The sequence below is a fragment of the Aotus nancymaae genome, unplaced genomic scaffold, assembly GCF_030222135.1.
Source record: "Aotus nancymaae isolate 86718 unplaced genomic scaffold, 86718_ANA_hifiasm-v0.15.2.pri h1tg000155l, whole genome shotgun sequence".
Classification (NCBI taxonomy): Eukaryota; Metazoa; Chordata; class Mammalia; order Primates; family Aotidae; genus Aotus; species Aotus nancymaae.
Window position 1 is genome coordinate 2,261,575 of NW_026988570.1, and position 8,316 is coordinate 2,269,890.

Genomic DNA, 8,316 nt, shown 5'->3' on the forward strand with positions numbered 1-8,316 from the left:
CTGCTGACCCTCAACTGCTTCAGTCACTAACTGAAGTGAAACAACTCAACTGCTTCAGTCACTAACTGAAGTGAAACAGCTTCCTCATATAGTCAAGATGCTATATGACCTCATATATGGAACAATGACACTGATTTCATTCACATCTCTAGAAGGTCTACTTACCCATGGACCCCTATTTTGAGATAGATATTGGGGGCAAAATCTCCAGGGACTATACCCATCTGCAGCTTAACAAAAAGCTACTTCAGTAGGTCTGAAGTTGTCAGTGGCAGCAGCTCCCCACAATACCTGTGTGATGCTATGAAGCAGTAGTCAGGAAATGCAAGAAACATTACAGCCAGCCTCTGAAGATCACACCATCTGACAAGTCCCCACCTGGGGTGGGATATGTGTCTGCTGATGATAGGTGATAATGGCTTTGTGGCAGTCAAGGTGAGTCATTTACCAGTCCTGCTGTTGTATGGCAAAGATAGACTAGCTTAGGGGCCCTGCATCCCACAGAGGAAAATTCTCTGTTCAAGGGGCAGAGAATCTTTTCATGGTCACCATGGACTCAGCTCCAGGACAGATGAGGCTAGAGAATTGGTGTCAATTGTATTGAATAGACAGCAGAACCAGCCCAAAGAAAATTAAGCAGAGAATATACTTTCAAAAGGATGACAATTCAAATGTGCGTCAGAACACACCAGATCTAAGGAGAGTTCATGAGGAAGGAGGCATAGCCACAGTGTATGGCTGTGTGACCTGATTCAAGGTATTTAACCTACCCAAACTTTTATATTCTTATATGAAACACTGAAGGTAAAGATGGTCTACTCAGAATTGTTTTAAGGACTGATTAAGGCAATTCTTGGAAAACACATAGCAAAGATTCTGGAGTATAACACGTGCTTAATAGATGTTATTATTAGAGCCTTCATATAAAGAGAAGGGTAATATTAGAGTGTTTCAGTTAAGACTGTTTATTTCTCAGTCACTCCAAAGAGAAATTTTGGATGGGGGAAGAAACTGTACAGGAACTCCCAAGGTTTTATGAGAGTCGGATGAAGAAGATCAGGGAGAGGATCATTAGAGAAAGTGACTAAGAAATGAAACACCCTGGGGATGCAGACTAGGCATCTGACTGGGGCTGGGAGCAGAGCAGCTCCAGGGAGGAGACAAGCCATAGCACATGTGTTATGAGGCAAAGTATCAGTCACCTGTTGCTGTGAAATTTGCCAAAATTGGCAGCTTTAAAGACAATAAACATCTTTTATCTCCCACAGTTTCTATGCATCAGAAATTCAGAGGCAGTTTGGCTAAGTGATTTTAGCCTGGAGTCTCTCATGAGATGGTGATAAAGACATTAGATGGTGCTGCAGTTATCTGAAGGTTTGACTGGGGCTGGAGGATCAGCTTCTACAGTGCCTTATGCAGGTGGCTGGCAAACTAATCCTGGCTGTTGACTGGAAGCCTTAGCTCCTTACCACCCGGACCTCTCCCTAGGACTGCTTCAGTGTCTTCACCATGTGGCAGATGGCATCCCCCAAAGTGAGCAATACCAAGACAACATAGCAGAAACCTGAATATCTTTTATAATATAGCCTAAGTAATCACACAGTGTCATTTCTTCAGGATTCTGTCTGTGACACGGCCAGCCATGACTTAGTGTGGAGGGGACTACACACAGGCAGGATTATCAGGAGGGATTAGCGGGCCCCAGCTTGGAAGCTGGTTACCAACACACAGAGGTCTAAGAAGGGAAGAGCGAGAGTCCACAGGAGCACAGTGTTTCCGGGGTAGGAAAAGAAGAAACACAGACCTTCCCCAGCTCCTGCCTGGCCTCCTAGGGAGAAGGGGGAAGATGGCGGCAACAAATTGCACATGGTAGGTACAGGACTTTGACTTTGTCCTTGTGGTCCAGTGGACGCAGAGGCAGAAGCCCTGTGATGGACCCTGTCCAGACCAGCAGGGGGAAGAGGGAAAATGGTCTCAGCAGTGCTGCTCCTAAAGAACAGAGAGAGGTGACTTCCCCCGGAAGGGAGGCATCTGGCCTAAGGTATTAGGGGCAGCATTGTGACAGGAAGGCATCTGGCCTAAGGTATTAGGGGCGGCATTGTGACAGGAAGGCAGAGACCAAGCCTACCTAAAGTGTGATGTTGTGCTCCTCTGGCCTAAGGTGTGCAGCGTCTCCAGGGACACTGCTCAACTCCCTTAATATGAGGGCAGCTGCACCAGGTTCAAGCTGCAGAGTCCCGGAAAGGGCCAGACTTCAGAATGGACCCAAGATTATTGGCTTCCCACTGTCATCACTGCCCAGATTCCACTCAGACAATCTCAAGAGATACCTTTAGAGTTCGGGCGCTTCCTTGTCTTCCCACTTATTTAGAGATTTCTACCTAGAGGGTCAGAAATTGGCAGAAAGCCCAGCTGCAAGAAGGGGAAATAGGAATTTTGCTATTTTCTGATAATGGACAACTGGAGTTAGTTGTCTGTTGCCTGGAAAATTCATCTGCTAAATCTATACATATATATGACTTCATTTTTCAGTTTTCTTAATTTCAAAGGATGTTTGTTTGAGTTATATTTGTACACTCTTCCCCTAAGACACACAGAATGGTAACCCCTTGCAGGGAAAAAGTCAGTGCATCAAATCTGTTTTGCTTAATTCTAGTTTATCTCTGAGTATATATGGAGCCAGGCTCTAAGAACTAAACCTTGGAATGTTCACAAATGATGTCATTCTGTGCCCAGCACATTGGGGCAGGATGTACTAAACCATTAGCATCATTTAAAGCAAATATGAACCTTTACGATATATACCTGGTGCCTGGTTTGAGGCTCACAGCACAAGTGCTTGCATAGCAGGTTTAAACTAGAAGTGTGCCTGAGTGATCAGCTCTAAGAACTTTAAATTCCGAGACTCAAGCAAGCTTCTCTGGGTAAAGATATTTTGCATATGTCTCTGCTGTTCAAAGGTGGAAAGAAAAATGTGTCCATGTAACCCATGCAGAAGGATGAAAGCCTGTTCCTGAGTGTTTTAGGCATCACCTGCATGTGTATTTTTTTTTTCTGTTCTGGCACTGTATCTTTTGGAATAAACCTTAGCAGTGTGTATAATTCAATGCTGAGTTATGTAAGTTCTTCTGGTGAATAACTGAACCAGTTAGTAGTCATAGACCCCCAGAACCTACCTAATTTTAAAAGTAAAATTTTCAATTACTTGGAGTGAAGCTCAATCCTAGATACTATGAAGAGTAACCTCAAATATCTTGTTACAGCTTTGCTGCTTTTAGAGTAAATAATCACAGAAACTTTTAACTTCCGGAGCCTATTGCTTTCCCTCTCCACTTCTATACATCTTAATGACAATCACACATATATGCTGATAGTAATCCCTGGTTATTTTGAAGACATAAAAGTGGTAAGGAACCCAATTTCACCTCTTCCCACAGTAACAAAATAAAGGAGGGAGCCAAGATATATAGGAGCAAAATTTTCATGCACTATCAAGAATAAATTGAGGCTGAATGTGATGGCTCATGTCTGTAATCCCAGAACTTTGAGAGGCTGAGTCAGGCAGGCCACTTGAGGTCTGGAGTTCAAGACCAGTTTGGCCAACATGGTAAAACCCTGTCTCCACCAAAAAATAGAAAAATTAGCCAAGCATGGTGGCACATGCACCTTGTAGTACCAGCTACACGCCCAGCTGAGGTGGGAGGATCACTTGAACCCAGGAAGCATTGGCTTGAGTGAGCCAAGATTGTGCCACTGCACTTTGTCAAGACCCTGGCTCAAAAAAAATTTTTTTTAAGAAAAAATTGTTATTAATTTCGGCTAGATTGTTATAAATTATGTTAGTTGTAATCCCCAGGACAAACACTAAGAAAATAACTAAAAATACATGGTAAAAGAAATGAGAAGGGAATCAAAATGGTACTGTAAAAAAATATCTTTCTGTGGCTGAGTGTGGTGGCTCACACCTGTAATCCCAGCACTTTGGGAGGCCAAGGCCGGCAGATCACAAAGTCAGGATTTCAAGACCAACCTGACGGGTAAAACCCCATCTCTAGCAAAAATGCAAAAATTAGCTGAGCATGGTGGCAGGCACCTATAATCCTGCTACTCAGGAAGCTGAGCCAGGAGAATTGCCTGAACCTGGGAGGCAAAGGTTGCAGTGAGCTGAGATTGCACCACTGCACTCTGGCCTGGGCAACAAAGCAAGACTCTGACTCAAAAAAAAAAAAAAAAAAAAAGAAAGAGAGAAAGAAAAAGAAAGAAAGAAAGAAAAAATTATCTTTCTCTGCGCATTGACAGACAACAGGAAAAAAAGAAATAAAATACATTTCTAAACAAGAAAAGGGAATAACAGAGGAATTGAGGAACAAAAAATATGTAAGACATTTAGAAAACAAAAATAAAATACAGAAGTAATTATCAGTAATTGCATTGAATAAAAATAGATTAAGCTCTTCATTAAAAAGCAGATATTGACAGAATGAGTGAACATTTTCCAATTACACACTAGTGACAAGACGCTCATTTTGGTTTTAAGTCACAAACAGGTTGAAAATGAGAATACGGCAAAAGATATTCCATGAAAATAGTAACCCAAAGAGAGCTGGAGTGGCCACTAACATCAGACAAAGTAGACTTTAAGACAAAAGTTGTTACAAGAGGCAAAGAGGGCATATATAATGATAAAAAGGTCAATTTAACAAGATATATAACAATTATAAACATATACACTCAATAACAGAGTCTCAAAATATATGAAGCAAAAACTAATAGAATTGAAGCGAGAAACAGACAGTTAAATTTAAAAAGTTGAAAAATCCAACAATGTCCTTTCAATAACCGATAGAACAACTAAACATGGTCAGTCATGGTGGATCATCCCTGTAATCCCAGCACTTTGGAAGCCCGAGGTGGGTGGGTCACTTAAGGTCAGGAGTTTGAGACCAGCCTGGACAACATGGTGAAACCCCATCTCTACTAAAAATACAGAAATTAGCCGGGTGTGGTGGTGGGTGCCTGAAATTCCAGCTACTCGAGAGGCTGAGTTAGGAGAATCACTTGAACTGTGGAGGCAGAGGTTGCACCACTGCACTCCAGCCTGGGTGACAGAATGAGACCCAGTCTAAAAAAAAAAAAATACTGAACAACTAAACAAAAGATAAACAAGGAAACAAGACTTGAATAATACTTTAAACCAATTAAATCTAACAGACATATATACAGCATTTCACCAAACAGCAAAACATACATTATTTTCAAGTGCGAATGGAACAACTTCTAGGATGACCATAGGTTAATCCACAAAAGAAGCCTTAGTAAATGTGAAACAAATGAAAGCATACAAAGTATGTTCTTTGGCACAGTAGAATAAACTTAGAAATCAATAACAAGGAAATTTAGAAATATGTGGAAATGAAATGGCACACTCTTAAATAATTAATGGATCAAAAAGAAATAACAAGAGAAATGAGAGAGAAATTTTCTCAAAAATACTTCAAGAAAAACACAACATACCCAAACCTATGAGATGCAGCAAAGGCAGTAGGCAGAGAGAAATGTATGGCTGTAAGTGCTCACATTGAAAACAAAAAATATTCAAAAGAACTGAACTTCAACCTTAAGGAAATAGAAAAAGGAAAGCAATTAAACCCAAAGAACAGAAGGGAAAAAAATAATAAAGATTAGAGCAGAGATATATTAAATAGAAGACAGAAAAATGATAGAATCAATGAAAACAAAATGTTTATTCTTGGAAAAATTGATAAATAGGCAAATTTGGCTAGCAAAACATGGTGGCTCACATCTGCATTCTCAGAGCTTTGGGAGGCTGAGGTGGGAGAATTGCTTGAGGCCAGGAGTTTGACATCAGACTAGGCAACATGATGAGACCCCATTCCTACTTTAAAAAATGAAGACAAACTGTTAGCTAGATTGATTAAAAGAAGAGAGAATGAGAGAGAGAGGCAAAAAAATCAAGAATTAAAGTGGAGACTTTACTACCATCCTAACAGAAATCGAAAGGATTACAAAAGAGTGCTATGAACAATTGTATGCCAATAAAATAGATAACATAGATGAAATTGACTTACATATTAGCGTATAGTTGGGCAATCATCTAACACAAAGCCTATTTTATAATAAAGTGTTGACTATCTCATGCAATTTACTGAATGCTATACTGAAGTCAAAAACAGAATGTTTGTTTTGATTACTGTAGCCTTGTAGTACAGTTTGAAGTCAGGTTTTGTGATGCCTCTAGCTTTGTTCTTTTTGCTTAGGATCGTCTTAGTTATGTGGGCTCTTTTTTGGTTCCATATGAAGTTTAAGGTCGTTTTTTCCAGTTCTGTGAAGAAGGTCAATTGTAGCTTGATGGGGATAGCGTTGAATATATAAGTTACTTTGGGCAGTATGGCCATTTTCATGATATTGATTCTTCCTAACTATGAGCATGGAATGTTTTTCCATCTGTTTGTGTCCTCTCTTATTTCCTCGAGCAGTGGTTTGTAGCTCTCCTTGAAGAGGTCCTTTACATCCTTTGTTAGTTGTATTCCTAGGTATCTTATTCTCTTTGTAGCAATTGTGAATGGGAGTTTGCTCATGATTTGGCTGTTTGTCTGTTATTGATATATAGGAATGCTTGTGATTTTTGCACATTAATTTTGTATCCCAAGACTTTGCTGAAGTTGCTTATCAGCTTAAGGAGATTTTGGGCTGATACAATGGGGTCTTCTAAATATACAATTATGTCATCTGCAAATAGAGGCAATTTGACTTCCTCTTTTCCTAATTGAATACCCTTTATTTCATTTTCCTTGCCTGATTACTCTGACCAGAAGTACCAATACTATATTGAATAGGAGTGGTAAGAGAGGGCACTCTTGTCTAGTGCCAGTTTTTTAGGGGAATGCTTCCAGTTTTTGCCCATTTAGTATGCTATTGGCTGTGGGTTTGCCATAAATAGCCTTTATTATTTTGAGAGACATTCATGGTACCGGTACCAAAACAGAGATATACACCAATGGAACAGAACAGAGGCCTCAGAAGCAATGCCACACATCTATAGCCATCAGATCTTTGACAAACCAGACATAAACAAGCAACGGGAAAGGGGTTCCCTATTTAATAAGTGGTACTGGGAAAACTGGCTAGCCATATGCAGAAAGCTGAAACTGGACCCCTTGCTTACACTTTATACAAAAACTAAGTCCAGATGGATTAAAGATTTAAACATAAGACCTAACACCATAAAAAGTCTAGAAGAAAACCTAGGCAATACCATCCAGGACATAGGCATAGGCAAGGACTTCATGACTAAGACATCAAAAGCAATGGCAACACAAGCCAAAATAGACAAATGGGATCTGATTAAACTTAAGAGCTTCTGCACAACAAAAGAAACAATCATTAGAGTGAACCAGCAACTAACAAAATGGGAAAATTTTCTGCAATCTACCCAACTGACAATGGGCTAATATCCAGAATCTACAAAGAACTAAAACAAATTTACCAGAAAAAAACAAACAACCCCATCAAAAAGTGGGCAAAGACACTTTTAAAAGTGATATGAACAGACACTTTTACAAAGAGCACATTTATGCAGTCAACAAACATATGAAAAATGCTCATCATCACTGGTCATTAGAGAAATGCAAATCAAAACCATATTGAGTTACCATTTCACGCTAGTTACAATGGCGATCGTTAAAAAGTCTGGAGACAACAGATACTGGAGAGGATGTGGTGAAATAAGAACACTTTTACACTGTTGGTGGGAGTGTAAATTAGTTCAACCATTGTGGAAGACAGTGTGGCAATTCCTCAAGGATCTAGAAATGGAAATACCATTTGACCTAGCAATCCCATTACTGGGTATATAACCAAAGGATTGTAAATTTTTCTATTATAAAGACATATGCACATGTATGTTCATTGTGGCACTGTTTACAATACAAAGATTTGGAACCAACCCAAATGCCCATCAATGATAGACTGGATAAAGAAAATGAGGCACAAATACACCATGGAATACTATGCAGCCATAAAAAGGATGTGTTCATGTTCTTTGCAGGGACATGGATAAATCTGGAAACCATCATTCTCAGCAAACTGGCACAAGAACAGAAAACCAAACACCACATATTCTCACTCATAAGTGGGTGTTGAACAATGAGAACACATGGACACAGGGAGGGAAACATCACACACTGTGTCCTACTGGGGAGTGGGAGGCTGGGGGAACAGCAGGGAGTGAGAGGATTGGTGAAGGATAACATTAGGAGAAATACCTAATGTAGGTGACAGGGGGATGGATGAAGC